This window comes from Anomaloglossus baeobatrachus, chromosome 1 (assembly GCF_048569485.1).
Source record: "Anomaloglossus baeobatrachus isolate aAnoBae1 chromosome 1, aAnoBae1.hap1, whole genome shotgun sequence".
NCBI lineage: Eukaryota > Metazoa > Chordata > Amphibia > Anura > Aromobatidae > Anomaloglossus > Anomaloglossus baeobatrachus.
This window is the reverse complement of record NC_134353.1, coordinates 629,250,443-629,268,185: the sequence shown is the minus strand read 5'-3', so window position 1 is coordinate 629,268,185 and position 17,743 is coordinate 629,250,443. Positions and strand designations below refer to the sequence as shown.

Below are 17,743 nucleotides of genomic sequence, written 5' to 3'. Positions count from 1 at the left end.
AAGATGGCCGAAAGAGGAGTCACCACACCCGGAGAACGGAGACACCCATGTGACCATTCTGCACCGACCCCGACCGTTTAGGTGAGTATTAGGCTATGTTCGCACGTTGCGTTTTTTACCGCGTTTCTGCAGCGTTTTTGGCAGCAGCGTTTTTGGGCAAAAAGGCATGCGTTTTTGATTTCCAGCAAAGTCTATGGGAAAAGCAGAAATCCTGTCTGCACTTTGCTTTTTTTTCAGCAGCGTTTAATTTGCATATTTGTGGTCAAAAACCATGCTGAAAAAGAAGCAGCATGTCAGTTGTTTTTGCCATTTCTGCAGCGTTTCCTTAACATTGGAGTCAATGAGAAATGGCAAAAAGCAACCAAAATCACAATTCCTGCGTTTTTCATGCTTTTTACCTGCTTTTCAACTGCGTTTTTGGCTCCAAAAACGCATGCTTTTCTGGTCAAAAATTAATGGGTTCTAATGTTCCTTTACACACACACACAATAACCGAATATTTAAATGTAAAAAAATAATAAACTTTAGCTATTTTTCTGTTAAAATGTGCATAACCACTATTATTAAATTAAAATTGATAATTTCCCATATAATTTAATTAAAAGTTAATTTTATACTTTTTTTCTCTTTTTTCATTCTTTTTGACTAATTCAACTTTATTTCTCAGTGTCTTGATCTCAAAAACGCATCTGCAGAAACGCAGGTGAAAACGCAGGTAAAAAGCGCTAAAAACGCACTAAAAACGTGGTAAAAACGCATGCGTTTTTAGCGCTAAAAAATGGTCAAAAGCCATTTGGTCAAAAACCAAGGGAAGGAAAACGTGCAGAATAAACTGCAGGTACTCCGACGCAACGTGCGCACATAGCCTCAGGCTATGTGTGCACGTTGCCTTTTTTTGTGACCACAAAGATGCAGCGTTTTTGGCTGCGTTTTGCTGAGTTTTTCCAATGCATTGCATAGGTGGAAAACACAGAAAAGAATTGACATGTTGCTTTTTTTCACCTCAAAAACACAGCTAAAAAAAAAGCACTGTGCAGACAGCAAAAATGAAACTTATAGACTTTGCTTGGGAAGAAAAGTCGCGCAGTTTTCTGACCAAAAACGCAGCTGAAAAACGTGCAAAAAAACTGTAAAATACACATACGGGTAAACATAACCTAATAAAGTTTTTTTATTTTCTATACAGCGGCCAGGACTCTTATATACAGCATGCTAAAATGAGGTATGTACAGTTAGGTCCAGAAATATTTGGACAGTGACACAATTTTCGCGAGTTGCGCTCTGCATGCCACCACATTGGATTTGAAATGAAACCTCTACAACAGAATTCAAGTGCAGATTGTAACGTTTAATTTGAAGGTTTGAACAAAAATATCTGATAGAAATTGTAGGAATTGTACACATTTCTTTACAAACACTCCACATTTTAGGAGGTCAAAAGTAATTGGACAAATAAACCAAACCCAAACAAAATATTTTTATTTTCAATATTTTGTTGCGAATCCTTTGGAGGCAATCACTGCCTTAAGTCTGGAACCCATGGACATCACCAAACGCTGGGTTTCCTCCTTCTTAATGCTTTGCCAGGCCTTTACAGCCGCAGCCTTCAGGTCTTGCTTGTTTGTGGGTCTTTCCGTCTTAAGTCTTGATTTGAGCAAGTGAAATGCATGCTCAATTGGGTTAAGATCTGGTGATTGACTTGGCCATTGCAGAATGTTCCACTTTTTTGCACTCATGAACTCCTGGGTAGCTTTGGCTGTATGCTTGGGGTCATTGTCCATCTGTACTATGAAGCGCTGTCCGATCAACTTTGCGGCATTTGGCTGAATCTGGGCTGAAAGTATATCCCTGGACACTTCAGAATTCATCCGGCTACTCTTGTCTGCTGTTATGTCATCAATAAACAGAAGTGACCCAGTGCCATTGAAAGCCATGCATGCCCATGCCATCACGTTGCCTCCACCATGTTTTACAGAGGATGTGGTGTGCCTTGGATCATGTGCCGTTCCCTTTCTTCTCCAAACTTTTTTCTTCCCATCATTCTAGTACAGGTTGATTTTTGTCTCCTCTGTCCATAGAATACTTTTCCAGAACTGAGCTGGCTTCATGAGGTGTTTTTCAGCAAATTTAACTCTGGCCTGTCTATTTTTGGAATTGATGAATGGTTTGCATCTAGATGTGAACCCTTTGTATTTACTTTCATGGAGTCTTCTCTTTACTGTTGACTTAGAGACAGATACACCTACTTCACTGAGAGTGTTCTGGACTTCAGTTGATGTTGTGAACGGGTTCTTCTTCACCAAAGAAAGTATGCGGCGATCATCCACCACTGTTGTCATCCGTGGACGCCCAGGCCTTTTTGAGTTCCGAAGCTCACCAGTCAATTCCTTTTTTCTCAGAAAATGCCAAACCACACACCTGTAATCAACCCCAGACCTTTTAACTACTTCATTGATTACAGGTTAACGAGGGAGACGCCTTCAGAGTTAATTGCAGCCCTTAGAGTCCCTTGTCCAATTACTTTTGGTCCCTTGAAAAAGAGGAGGCTATGCATTACAGAGCTATGATTCCTAAACCCTTTCTCCGATTTGGATGTGAAAACTCTCATATTTCAGCAGGGAGTGTGCACTTTCAGCCCATATTATATAAATAATTGTATTTCTGAACATGTTTTTGTAAACCGCTAAAATAACAAAACTTGTGTCACTGTCCAAATATTTCTGGACCTAACTGTAAGAGCCCAGTGGTGGTGGCCACAGCTTATAGGCCCCAAATCTGGTGACAGGTTCCCTTTAAATGTTTTACTTCTCTTTTGCCATAAAAATGTAATTAACTAAAAAAAAAGTCTCACAAGCTGTAACATAAACATACATGTATGTATGTCTATATATTGGTATGAGTGTATATGTGTGTGTGTGTGTGTGTGTGTGTGTGTGTGTGTGTGCATATTGTCGTTGCTGTGTCGTTAGCAGGACAGACACATCTTGTATACTCTGTATAATTCATTATGGTCTTGCTGCATTCATTTCCGCACCTTTCGGCAGCTCATTTTGTAGTTTGCTGATGCAGGCTCTTTGGTTTACAAGGCAGCCAATTTATCCTGAAAAGCGTACACAGCTGTAAAGGCAGCAAGTGTCCAAATACTACATGGCGGAGGGCTTTTGTCTTGGGTCTATTGAGGACCCAGTGTCACCTCTAATCTGATGGGCGATCCATCAACTAAAGGAGGTTTGCCTGGAATAATGGCAGTACGTGAGGTAATAGCCTGGGTGTAATTGTGTGTTCACCTGTCTGCAGGATGATATCTCAAAATACACTGAGGGTAGGAGTGACTGAACAGAACCGCATCATAGTACTGCATGTACAAAATAATCCAAGGGGCAGATTCATTATTAAATTTGAACATTTTTTTTCTAGTGAAATTCTATTTTCATTTTCTTTTCTTTATTCTTTGCCTAATTTTTTGTGTGCCTTTTTTAAGATCTTTATCACTTTCTTATTTTTTGTTAGTCAATGTGGGTGACTAAAGGCTACTTTACACACTGCGATATCGGTCCCGATATCGCTAGTGTGCGTACCCGCCCCCATCTGTTGCGCGACACGGGCATATCGCTGCCCGTGCCGCACAACATCGCCCAGAGCCGTCACACATACTTACCTGTCCGGCGAATCGCAGCGGAGGGGCGGAGATGAGCGGGACGTAACATCCCGCCCACCTCCTTCCTTCCGCATAGCGGCCGGGAGGCAGGTAGGGAGAGCTTCCTCGCTCCTGCGGCGTCACACGCAGCGATGTGTGATGCCGCAGGAATGACGAACAACCTCGTTACTGCTGAAGTAACGATAATTGGGAATGGACCCCCGTGTCGCCGATTAGCGATTTTGCACTGTTTTGCAACGATGCAAAATCGCTAATCGATGTCACACGCAACGGCATCGCTAATGCGGCCGGATGTGCGTCACAAAATCCATTAGCGATGTCTTAGCGTGTAAAGCCCGCTTTAGGCCATGTGCACACATTGAGTATTTGGTGAATTTTTGCCTCCGTATTTGTAGCCAAAACCAGGAGTGGGTGATAAATACAGAAGTGGTGCCGTGTTTCTATTATACTTTTCCTCTGTTTGCTCCACTGCTGGTTTTGGCTATAAATACTGAGGTAAAAACTCGCCAAATACTCAACGTGTGCACGTGGCCTAGAGAAAAATCTGTCTGTCTGGCCATGTAATTCGACACTTTGCTTAAATGGTAGAGGGCATTAATCAGGTGAATCATAAAACAGGATTACTCTTAAAAATAATTTTTATTAAATTAATATTAAAATCCCAACCAAATGTGGAGTTTAGTGAACATCTTTCTAAAGTGCACAGTAAAGGGAGAAGATAATGCTGACCCTGTGCGAGTCACTCCCTCCTATGCTCCTCTACCTGTTAGCGTAGCGGAGGGGGACACCCTAATTGGCGTAATGGCGCCCCCGCTCACCGTAGACTTACCCTACCTATCCCTATATATCCTTGCCAAAAAAAGTGCAGTGCCTACTAAAGTGCCATAGTGATATAATAAAGTGCACAGTGCACTTTAGATAGAGGTGATATCGTATATCACCTCTATCTGAAGTATACTGTAGCCATTGAGCTGGGAACTGGATTTCTGGCTGGTCACCTTGCTCGTAGCTGGCTCCTCTAAGTTTGACTAATGAGAACATCATGGCGATTAGCCCATAGAATAGGGCATTCTCATCAACCTCCTGATGAACCAATAAGAATGGGAAATGTGTTGAGGTTTTTTGTCCATGAGAGGCTACAGATTTATATTTCATCTCTATTACCTGTTTGGAAAGTGATGAGTACCCTCTAAGGCTATGTGCCCACGGGAGCTTGCTTCAGCAGGTTTTTGCCGCGGAAAACCTGCGGATTTATCTGGATTTTCCAGATAAATCCGCAGGTTTCAGCAAGTACAGACACTAACCATGTTATCCTATGGGACATGGGGAGTGCTGTGTCCATGCTGCGGATACGTGCGGCTGCGGAATATGCTGTGGATTTCCCGCAGCCGCACATAACTGCATGTCAATTATTCCTGCGGAATTATCTGCAGAAATTCCGGCCCTCCACTATGGAGCTAGACGCCGGGGCTTGTGCAGGTAAATCGCATGAAAGGCCGCAGGTTTACCGCAGCTATTCCGCTGTACTACCGCAGCTAAAAATAGCTGCGGATGCCGGCGGGCAGCTGCGGTAAACCTGCGGCCGTACCTGCGTATATATCCGCAGGTACGAGCTCCTGTGGACACATAGCCTAATTGTACCTACCCTGTATCTGCCAATTTGAATATTTATTGATATTAGCACTGTGCACTTTATTATATCACTATCGCACAGAGTCAGCATTATTTTCTCTCTTTACAGTGCACTTTAGAAAGATGTTCACTAAACTCCATATTTGGTTGGTATTTTAATATTAATTTTATACAAATTATTTTTAAGGGTAATTTTGTTTTATGATATATCTGTTTGGCCAAATGCACACGTTGAGTATTTGGTGAGCTTTTTACCTCAGTATTTGTAATGGAAAACCAGCAGTGGGTGATAAATACAGAAGTGGTGCCCGTGTTTCCATTATATGTTACCGTACCTCTGATTGTTGCACTCCTGGTTTTGGCTACAAATACTGAGGTAATAAATACTCAACATGTGCATGTGGCCTAGAGGTACGTTAGTCTGGCTGGCTGGCCACGTGCACACATTGAGTATTTGGTGAGAGTTTTACCTCAGTATTTGTAAAGCAAAACCAGGAGTGGGTGATAGAAACACATGTACCATGTCTGTATTTATTCTACTTTTCCTCTGATTGTTCCACTGCTGGTTTTGGCTACAAATACTGAGGTAAAAAACTCACCAAATACTCAACATGTGCACGGGACCTAGAGGAAAATCTGTCTGACCGTGTGCACAGTCACGTTGAGTATTTGGTGAGTTTTTACCTCCGTATTTGTAACCAAAACCACAAGTGGAACAATCAGAGGTCAAGTAAAGGGCCAGTGTCACACTTGCGAGAGACTCACATAAGCATGCAGTTGCATGTATTTCTATGGCTTTGTTGAATTACTACTACCCCAGTAGATTTTGTGACATCATCCTGTAGATAGATGAACACGCAATTTTTGACATTTTATTTATTTATTTATTTTCAAATTAATTTGCGGTCCTTTTAAAAAGAGGCACCTTTTTTCCTCACATCATAGTATCATAGTTTCATAGTATCATAGTTTTTAAGGTTGAAGGGAGACTCTAAGTCCATCTAGTTCAACCCGTAGCCTAACATGTTGATCCAGAGGAAGGCAAAAAAACTCCAATGTGGCAAACAAGTTCCAATGGGGAAAAAATTTCCTTCCTGACTCCACATCCGGCAATCAGACTAGTTCCCTGGATCAATACCCTGTCATAAAATCTAATATACATAACTGGTAATATTAAATTTTTCAAGAAAGGCATCCAGGCTCTGCTTAAATGTTAGTAGTGAATCACTCATTACAACATCATGCGGCAGAGAGTTCCATAGTCTCACTGCTCGCACAGTAAAGAATCCTCGTCTGTGATTATGATTAAACCTTCTTTCCTCAAGACGTAGCGGATGCCCCCGTGTTCCAGTCGCAGGCCTAGGTGTAAAAAGATCTTTGGAAAGGTCTCTGTACTGTCCCCTCATATATTTATACATTGTGATTAGATCCCCCCTAAGCCTTCGTTTTTCCAAACTAAATAACCCCAAGTTTAATAACCTGTCTTGGTATTGCAGCCCACCCATTCCTCTAATAATCTTGGTCGCTCTTCTCTGCACCCTCTCCAGTTCAGCTATGTCCTTCTTATATATCGGTGACCAGAATTGTACACAGTAATCTAAGTGCGGTCGCACTAGTGACTTGTACAGAGGTAGAACTATATTTTTTTCATGAACACTTACACCTCTTTTAATACATCCCATTACTTTATTAGCCCTGGCAGCAGTTGCCTGACACTGTCCACTAAAGTGAAGTTTACCATCCACCCATACACCTAAGTCTTTTTCTGTGTCTGTTTTACCCAGTGTTCTACAATTAAGTACATAATCATAAATGTTATTTCCTCTACCCAAGTGCATGACCTTACATTTATCTACATTAAACTTCAATTGCCACTTCTCAGCCCAATCCTCCAATTTACATAAATCTCCCTGTAATATAAAATTATCCTCTTCTGTATTGATTACCCTGCAGAGTTTAGTATCATCTGCAAATATTGAAATTCTACTCCGCATGCCCCCAACAAGGTCATTTATAAATGTTGAAAAGAAGCGGGCCCAATACTGACCCCTGTGGTACCCCACTATGAACTGAGACCCAGTCCGAGTACGTACCATTAATAACCACCCTTTGTTTCCTATCACTGAGCCAGTTTTTAACCCAGTAAGGCTGGGGCCACACGGGCACTACTGCGATCCCCTTGCATGAGACTCGGCTCGTGCTGGCAGTACAGCAGAGCCGAGTCTCATGCTTGTGTCCTTGCAACTGAGGTCCGTTCGTGCGAGCAGACCTCAGCTGCGGGGGGCGGGCCGGCACTCAGGAGGGGAGGGAGGGATTTCTCTCCCTCTCTCCTGCGTAGTCAGCTATAGCCATTCTCGCACTGCACTCGCAGTACTGCGAGTGCAGTGCGATTTTTCTCTCGCCCCATTCACTTGAATGGGTGCGAGAGAGTCTCGGATTACAATCGCAGCATGCTGCGATTGTTTTCTCAGTCCGATTAGGGCTGAGAAAATAATCGCCCATGTGTGCTGACACACAGGCTAGAATTGGTCCGAGTGGAATGCGATGTTTTATCGCACTCCACTCGCACCGATTTTCTCGCCGTGTGGCTTAGCCCTTACACATATTTTCCCCTATCCCCATTATTCTCATTTTATGTACCAACCTTTTGTGTGGCACCGTATCAAAAGCTTTTGAAAAGTCCATATACACAACATCCACTGCATTTCCCTGGTCCAGGCTTGAACTTACCTCTTCATAGAAGCTGATCAAATTAGTTTGACAGGATCGATCCCTCATAAACCCATGTTGATACTCTGTCATAAGGTTATTTTTCTTGAGATACTCCAGTATAGCATCTCTCAAGAAACCCTCAAGGATTTTACCAACCGTAGAGGTTAAACTTACCGGCCTATAATTTCCCGGCTCAGTTTTTGTCCCCTTTTTGAATATTGGCACCACATTTGCACATGTACATTACTAAACCACCATCTCGACTGAGTAAAAAATGAGCTGTAGCATTGTCTAACATGGGGCTGAGTGCAATGCCAGATTTTTTCGCATTGCACTCGTCCGATTTATACGCTCGTGTGAGCGTACCCTAAGGAAAACACCACCAGCGTCTTCCTGAGGTGTCTTTGAGCTTCAGAAACTCAGCGGGTCTAACAGACCACATAGGCCATGTTCATATGTTCAGTATTTGACCTCAGTATTTGTGAGCCAAAATCAGGAGTGGAACAGAGGACAAATATAATAGCAATATGGGCGCCACTTCTACATTTTTTACCCACTCCTGATTTTAGCTCACAAATACTGATGTAAAATACTGAACATGTGAATGTAGCCATATACACATACTCTTAAGGCCTTGTGCGCACACTGCGTTTTTACCCGCGGTTTTCCTGCAGAAATTTCTTGAGAAATGTTTGTAACCTTTCTGCAGACATTTCCCAGCAAAACCTATGGGAAAAAAATAGCTGTGCGCACACTGCGTTTTTTTCTCAAGAACATTCTTTCTGCAGAATTTCTTGAGAAAATTTCTTGAGAAAATGTGCATGTCACTTCTTTTCTGCAGGTACCTGCGGTTTTTGCCATAGATAATGGTAAAAACTGCGGGGACCAACTTGCGGAAAATCCGCGGCAAAACCATGGCAAATCGCGGCATAAACGCGGGTGCGGTTTTACCGCAGTTTTTACCGCGGGTGCGGGATTCTTTCAGGGGGTCCGTTTTTTTCTCAAGAAAAATGCACTTTCTAGTGCGCACATAGCCTAAGGTAAACACAGAGTTTCTTTAGGAAAAGATGCCTGAAAAATCGCTCAAAAATAGTTTGAAAGACTCTTCCTGTTCATTTTTGTTGTAAAACCACTTTATTGTTCTTCTGTTCAGTCTTTTGAGTATTTTTCTTCTTTGAAAGATCTAATGGAAAACACTCCAAACTAGGCTCTATCCAATCAAAATAGTGCAATTAAAGGAAATCTGTGACCAGGTTGCTACCCTATCTAAGAGCAGTATAATGTAGAGACAGAGACCCTGATACCAGCGATGTGTCACTTACTGAGCTGTTTGCTATCATTTTGATAAAATCAATGTTTTCTCTGCTGTAGATCTAGCAGTTATACAGAGCTCATGAATATGCTGGACTACCTGATAGCAGGCCAAGTAGTCCTCTAATGATGATCTACTGCTGATTAATCAGTGATTTTATTAAAATGACAGCAAACAGCTCACTAAGGGACATATGACTGGAATCAGGATATCTGTCTCTACATTATTTTGCTCTCAGATTAGGTGGCAAAAACCTGGTGACAGATTCCCTTTAAATTATCTAAAAATATATCTTCAAAATTGCATAGGAAATTAAAAACTCTCCAAATGAGTGTTTCTTAAAGCTGTTTCCACTAGGAAACTCTGTTAATTTGATCACTTAAAGAAAAAAAACTCTGATACCAGTTTGCAAACTTTTTTTTTTTTTTTTTTTTTTTAGGGGGGGATTAAATGGAGGCTCATTAAAGGTGAAAAGAGGAGTGAAAGAATTCTGCAGGAACAATAACATTCAGACATATACAACTGATCAGGTGCAGTAACTTTTAGAACATACGGTATATCTTGTGTGCCAGATTTATATATCGGATGGACACACACTGTGATTTTTTTTTTCTTCATTATTTCTAGCGTATTTTTGTTGTGCATGTCTTCTACATTATGTTACTTTGATGTCAATAATGCAATAGAAAATAAGCACATAAAATACGTATTGGTTTCTGGAGATTTTTGGGCTACGGGTGTTTGATCAAAATATTGCTTTACACACACTATTCACCTGTCATCTACTGTGTGTGTATGTATATGTATGTATATATGTATGTATGTATGTATGTATGTATGTGTGTGTGTATATATGTATATGTTGAAAAAAAGATCTACAGCAGATATATCAAGTTCAACCTTTATCCAAAACCTTTGAAAACATCACAAAAAAATGAATACATAGCGCTAAATAAAATAACACCAACAACGAAAAATAATGCATGTATGTAAATAAAATGACAAAAAACGCGAACTAAAATAACAAATGTATAACTACATATAAAATAATTAATAGAACCTATATATATAATTTGTTATATTATACATAATTAAAATAAAATTGTACATACATAACACTAGGTTAAAAGAACATAAAAATAGAACAGAAAGAACAGAAAAATAAAACTCCATATCGTGCGCTGTTTTGTTTGCCATTTAGTTGTATCATTTGGTGTTGTGGTATGTATATCTGTGTGTCATATATATGTGTCATATACTGTGTATACACACACACACACACACACACACACACACACACACACACACACACACACACACACACACACACACACACACACACATAATAAATTATATATCTCTATATATATATACACTACTCCAACAGGATTGCACCCAGAAACGTCATTCTCTCGGCTGTCAGACATGAATATGCTTGGCATTTCTGGCTGCCGCATATGAAGGTGGCACTGGGGTCTCTAGCATGCCCATAAGAAGATTGGGTGCCACATCAGGCAGCATACCAGCGACACTCCTCTGGGCTCCGTAATTGGGAAAACAATAACATAGCACTTATGCTGCCATTATCAGCACAGTGTACCTCCCTTTCCCGGAGTAAACAGTCGGCTGGTAAAAACCTGTCACACATAGCTGGCTGCTCAGGAATTGCCAGTGTAAAAGGTGCACACAGAAACCTGCTGGAAGTGTTGTCATAGGGTGTGGCTGCTGAAATGTTGTTTATGGGCATCCAGCTAGGCCACAATACAGGGTCTACACACCGCATGTACTCCGTGCCATGAGAGTGCCAGTGTCGGTCATATTTCTCATCAATCATCCTGATTTCCCTTAAATGCTGGAGTTACTAAAACCAATGAAATGCTGCACTAATTACCCAGTGTGAACTGGCAATCGGGTGCACTTTTCTATAAGGGCTCGTTCAGACTAGTGTGCAATCTGCTTGCTGCCTGTATGTAAGGGTACTCTCACACTGCATGTGAAAATCTAGCCTGATTCCACTACTGAAAAGGACGAGTGGAATAGGTCAAGTGCTATGCAAGTGTGCAGGGCTTTTTTTTCCCTCCTAGCACCCGTATGAATGGAAATATATCTGTAAAAACCAGATGGCATATGGATGGTGTCTATTATCCCCCCCACACCTATATGGCGAATCTGGTCTGACTGACGGCACGGTGGCTCAGTGGTTAGCACTGCAGTCTTGCAGCGCTGGGGTCCTGGATTCGAATCCCACCAAGTATAACATCTGCAAGGGGTTTGTATGTTCTCCCCATGTTTGCGTGGGTTTCCTCCGGGTTCTCCAGTTTCCTCCCACACTCCAAAGACATACTCATAGGGAACCTAGATTGTGAGCCCCAATGGGGACAGTCTTTCTGACGTATGTAAAGCGCTGCGGAATATGTTAGCTCTATATAAAAATAAAGATTTATTTATAGAGTGCAGTCACAGCATGCTGCAATTTTTTTCTTCAATCTGATTTGAGTTGAGGAAAAACTCGCAGATCTGCTTTGCCTCATTGACTAACATTGGTCTGAATGCAATGCGTTTTTTTTTTCTCTCGTTGCTCGCATCTGTTTTATACGCCAGTGTGAGAGAACCCTAAGAATACGCTCACATGAGCATATAACGCTTGCGAATGCAATGCGAGAAAATCTCGTATTGCACTCAGATCAATGTTAGACAATCAGTTGGAGCAGTTTCAGCTTTTTTCTCGTACAGATTCTGGATGAGCGAAAAATCGCAACATGCTGCGAGTGGATGCTGAAAATGTGAGACTCGCCAATACAAGTCAGTGGAAAACGGACGTCACACAGACCATCCTAGTGACATCCATTTTTATGGATACATGATTATCATGTAGCATAGAACACTGTAAATGGTCCTGTACATGACTAATAGCTACTGAGAAAAGAAGAGATTGTGCACTGAGAGTACACTGATGACAAGTGAGAGGAAAAGTCACCCCCTCACGTAGCACTCGCAGTACACACAAATGCCACTCGTTTGACTCTCCTGGAGGAGAATGGGACCGTTTTTCATACGATTGTATGATTCCAGCCTAGAACTGATCGTGTACAAACGGCACACTGACCAATATAACGTTTGGTCAGGATCAGACTCGCCCATTTCTATACAAAAACCTTTGCTGGTCTAATGTTCAGTGTTTTGAGCATTTTATTTCACTTCCAGTGTTTAAAAACTCTTGGTGGGAGGAAAAATAATGAAGTGACCAATGAAAAGACTGCAAAAAATCGAGTCAGGAAAAAACTGTTCTTCAACACTTCAAATCCTCTTTAGGAAATACAACAATCTCCAAAGACTCCTCCAGATAAGGAGCGTCTGCTGCAGTGGATTTTATCCTTTTTGACTGCCTAAGGCTAGGTTCGCACACTGCGTCTTTTTGACGCTGCGTTTTTGGCCGCTAAAAACGCACAAAAACGCACCTGCGTCAAAAAAACGCATCAAAAAACGCATGCGTTTTTGCCGCGATTTGGTGCGTTTTTGGCTGCGTTTTGCTGCGTTTTTGATCTCTGCGTTTTGCTGCGTTTTTCCAATGCATTGCATGGGGGAAAAACGCAGAAAAACGCAGGAAAGAACTGACATGTCCATTTTTTTTTTTTAACTCAAAAACGCAGGTAAAAAAAACAGATGTGTGTGGACAGCAAAAATGAAAACTCATAGACTTTGCTGGGGAAGCAAAGTCCTGCAGTTTTGAGGCCAAAAACGCACCCGAAAAACGCGCAAAAACGCCACGAAAAACGCACTGTGCGCACATAGCCTAAAAAAACCAAACCATTTGCTCATGCCGTAAGTGTCCATGTTCAAAATGTAGTGCTCACCCTCTTGCCACTATCCGGCTGAGTATAATGTGGCTGTATAAAAAATCCGTCCCATACTCATCCAGAAAAGTGGGCCAGTTTTTTTTTTTTTGCTTGTCATCCGTGAGCTGTGTGCAGTCCGTTTTTTTTTTTTTTACTCAGCAGCCGGTAATCATATAGTTTCCTGTTGTTAAACCACTGCAATGTATCCTTAAACATATGATGTTATATTGTGGCTTCATGTGGAATTTGTATTTTTTTTTTTCTCACCCCAAATCTGTATGAGAATAAAAAAAACCCCCAAAATATTAATCAGCAATGCCTTTTTAAATAACATGGGTCAGAGTGCAATACCTTTTCTCATTGGTTTGCGCTCATCCGATTTACACAGTGGTGTGAACGAGACCTTAAAGAAAGGCTTGTGGGAAAAGCAAGGTGACCTTTTTTTTAACAAATTGTTAGTGCAAATTGGGATTTGAAGAAAGGACAAGGAAAGGTATACAAATTAAGGTGGAATTGCTGGGATTTTTGTGCATTGTCTGCATTGCTTTCGGGGGTTGACTCCCAATACACCTGCTATCTATATGCAAGAAGGTGAGATTTTACTTGTGACAGTAAGGTAAGGGTGAAGGTCTCATTGAACTCTCCCATTCATACCCTGTGTAAAGGCCCCGTTACACGCAACAACATCGCTAACGAGATGTCGTTGGGGTCACGGAATTCGTGACGCACATCTGTCCTCATTAGCGACGTCGTTGCATGTGACACGTATGAACGACTGCTAACGATCACAAATACTACTCACCTAATCGTTGATTGTTGACACGTCGTTCAAATCCCAATTATAGTTAATGGTGCTGGACGCAGGTTGTTCGTCGTTCCTGAGGCAGCACACATCGCTACATGTGACACTCCAGGAACGACGAACAACACCGTACCTGCGTCCTCCGGCAACGAGGTGGGCGTCACTTTCCTGCGGCTGCTCTCCGCCACTCCGCTTCTATTGGCCACCTGCCCTGTGACGTCGCTGTGACGCTGCACAAACCGCCCCCTTAGAAAAGAGGCAGTTCGCCGGCCACAGCGACGTCGTTAGGCAGGTAAGAATGTGTGACGGGGACTAACGATATTGTGCGCCACGGGCAGCGATTTCCCATGATGTACAAACGATGGGGACGGGTGCTTTCACGAGTGACAACGCTAGCGATGTTGCTGCGTGTAAAGCCCCCTTAAGCCTGCAGGGAAATCAACTGACAAGAAAGCAAACCCTTCCATCTTTTATGTGGTCTGAAAACTTTTAGCCTGTCGGTTGCACTTCTCCATGCCTCAATAGGGGATAGGGGATGTGTAACACAAGATCACTTTCTATGACCTCGCTAGGGGTAGTACCAAGCGAAAGGAAAAGTAAAGGAAACACTAAGTCTAAGGAAAGGGAAGATGGTGACCCCTGATTAACCTACTGCTGGTCCCTGTGGTCCCTCACCACCCTAGATAGGTTCCGCACCTATGTGCCAATCCGGATACCTGACCCTAGGTATCCCTAGTGTTGGGCCCTAAATGGGGATCGGATGGGATGAGCTCTTTGTCAAACCCAATAAACACTATAGATGACACAAGGAGGAAACACTGGGGGAAAATGTATGAACTACTTATCTACAGATTACTCAGGCAGAAGTTCAGCAAAGTTTCCAGCAACCATACTAGTGAATACTGACAACAGGAACAATGGAATGTCAGGGAGCATTCTGCACAGCCAAAGGCTGTGACCTTCTATGGCCAGAAACCACATGACTGTCACCTGTGATACACCCGTGACACTTGATCAACACCTTGTAGGCATAAAATGTGTCCATTCCTTTCTAAGGCCTCATTCAGATACCTGTTGTGTTTTTTTGTTTTTTTGTTTTTTTTTTTTACATACAAGGGCTATCCGTGGTTCTCACAGATTGCACTCATACCTACAATAGTGAATGGGGTCATTCTCATGTCCATGATTTTCCGCAGACTGAGTGTTCTCCCCAAAATCGCGGAACGTGTTTGATTTTGATCAGAGTCTGTAGGTCCATGAAAATAGTCAGACCACTTGGATGCCATCCGACAGCAGTCAGAGTTGTTTAATAGGTCCAACCGGATAAATACAATGTATGCGAACAAAGCATAAACTAAGAAAAAAAGCAAGTGACTACTCCAAAGTAGAGCGCTCGTAAGGGAGCGGACGGCATTGTTCAGGGAAGGACGCACGCTTGTCTTGCATTCCTGTAGCTATCAAGCGTGCATCATAAAGCAGTCCCGCAGTGGACGGAGCAGGTAAGGTCGCCCGTGATTCAGCTTGTTTCATTTACAGGCGTTGTGTGTAGATATGGGGTGTGTTTTTACAGCTTACTTATAACTTTAGCTTGGTATGTAGCCCTTTATAAACTAAGAAAACCGGGATAATGCTGTAATTGTAAGCCACATAAACTTGTAATAATTGTTTTATGGAGATTTGCAAGGTATTAGTCTTCATCATCTGTGACTACACGTTCCGCACTTTGTAGCACTACACACGACTTGGCTGCCATTGGCATAGTTTGTAGCTTCTCACACGTTGGTATAATGGGTTCACCAATAAAATAAAGTAAGAGCAAACATAAGCGGAGACTTCGGCTTATCAGCAATAGGCCGGTCTTGTTTGCTGCAGTAAGGTATGCCAAATTCATTTAGGCGCATGGCTGTTAATGTGTGGTGCATCTTTCAGCTGGCGTGCGCCACAGTCATACATGTACTCCAATCATTGGGGCTTGTCATTGACTGAAGTCCATTTATGTTATAGTTTTCAATATATTTTGCTAAATTTTTCTACCAGTTTACATTGGTCAAAAATTAGTGACTTTTTAACATGTAAGCTTTCTATGGAAAGCTTTAGAGAATCTGCCCCTCTGGCCTTAATTCAACATTTGCATTTTTTATTAATATCTTTTACTCGTCATTCTTTTTTGTGCAGGTGAATTTTTCACTAAATTCTCAATGTGCACAATGATGGATTTGGCTCAAATTCACACGATATATATATATTTTTTTCCTTATTTGTGCCAAAAATATTTTAATTGTCTCTCCAGGACTGGAGACCAACTCTAGCGCAGCGCCACCTATTGGAAGTAGCGATCTTAAAAGTTAAATGTGGATTTTTAACAACCCTTTACATATAACTTAGGATATATATGCCAGATCAGAATCCCAATTTGCAGACACGGTGTTCCGGGGTGCTTGCCCCTCGTCAGTGCAAAGTGTGGGGTGTCTGATCTGGCTCATGAGAAAGCTATGTGGGGATCACGGGGGAACACTATTCTCCTTATGGAGACTTTGCAAGCCAGTCTGGCTGCTTTCCAGTAAGGGGACTTATAGCTGCCACGCCCCTCTGCAAAATATTCAAATTGTCTCTCCAAAAATATTTTAGACACAATCTACAAGCCTGAGCAGTTAAAACTAGTAATGAGTGAGCACTACCATGGTTGGGTGCTCCGTACTCGTAACAAGCAGTTGGATGCTCAGATGGGCGCGACTAGTGTACAAAGTATAATGGAAGTCAATGGGAAACTCGAGCATTTTTCCTGATTTTCCACGTTGACTTCCCTTATATTCGGCACACGAGTCCAGACCATCCAAGAAACTAACTGCTCGTTACAAGTACCAAGCACCCGAGCATCACTACCTGTAACTCGGTACCAAGCACTCTCTCATCACTACATGTAACTTCAGTAAAGGTATGGCCACTTCTGCATTAAAACCAGGGCCAGTTCTACTTACAGCCTATGTAGACGGGCTGATGACTTGGTAACACATGTTCTTAGGACTGCTCCTTCTCAGGCACCTGACATCGTTTGTCTGGTCTACTTACGGACCATGTAGACGGGCTGATGACCTGGTAACACATGTTCTTAGGACTGACCAGTCTCAGATATCTGACATATCGTTCCTCTGGTCTACTTACGGCCCATGTAGACTGGCTGATGACCTGGTAACATCTTCTTAGGACTGCTCCTTCTCAGACACCTGATATATCGTTCCTCAGGTCTACTTACGGACCATGTAGACGGGCTGATGACCTGGTAACACATGTTCTTAGGACTGCTCCTTCTCAGACACCTGACATATTGTTCCTCTGGTCTAAAGATCAGTTTCGGCAGCACATCAACCTGTGTAAACGGCAGTTGTGCTGCCTATAAAACTATATTCTATGTGCACAGAACATTCATTATAACTGTTCTGTGTGTATACAATTGCGATAGTCTGGTCTAAACTAAAAAGCAATCTTTCAGATTAAATGTAGCCGATCAGTGTTCGTTTAACGAGCACAGTCGACAGTAGGATTGCTTAGTGTTCCCCAATCAATTATTCAGACTAGAAAGATTATAAAAAATAGTTTGGAGACACTGGATCTCAAACACATTTACTAATAATGAGAGATTGAGCTATATACCTCAGCATGGCTCTCTGTACAATGCCATGTTGTTCATCACAATGGAAAAGATGATACACTTGAGTCTGGGAGGCCATGGCAGGTACCCCAAAACAGTATTTGGTATTCATGCCCTTTTTTTGGGCAAAGAATTCTGGATG

The 17,743-nt window shown here is 42.1% G+C and overlaps 1 protein-coding gene across 2 annotated transcripts in view; it reads left to right on the top strand.

The window, feature by feature from the left end:
- CDC42SE2 (CDC42 small effector 2) overlaps nucleotides 1-17,743 on the top strand; it is a 137,362-nt gene that overhangs the window by 7,476 nt on the left and 112,143 nt on the right. Inside the window, exon 2 of one of the 2 annotated variants that reach the window (XM_075318975.1) lies at nucleotides 9,754-9,844. The exons of the other annotated variant lie outside the window; for it this stretch is intronic. The gene's annotated coding sequence lies outside the window, so the exon portion shown is untranslated. The remainder of the gene's footprint in view (nucleotides 1-9,753; nucleotides 9,845-17,743) is intronic. 2 annotated transcript variants of the gene reach the window in all.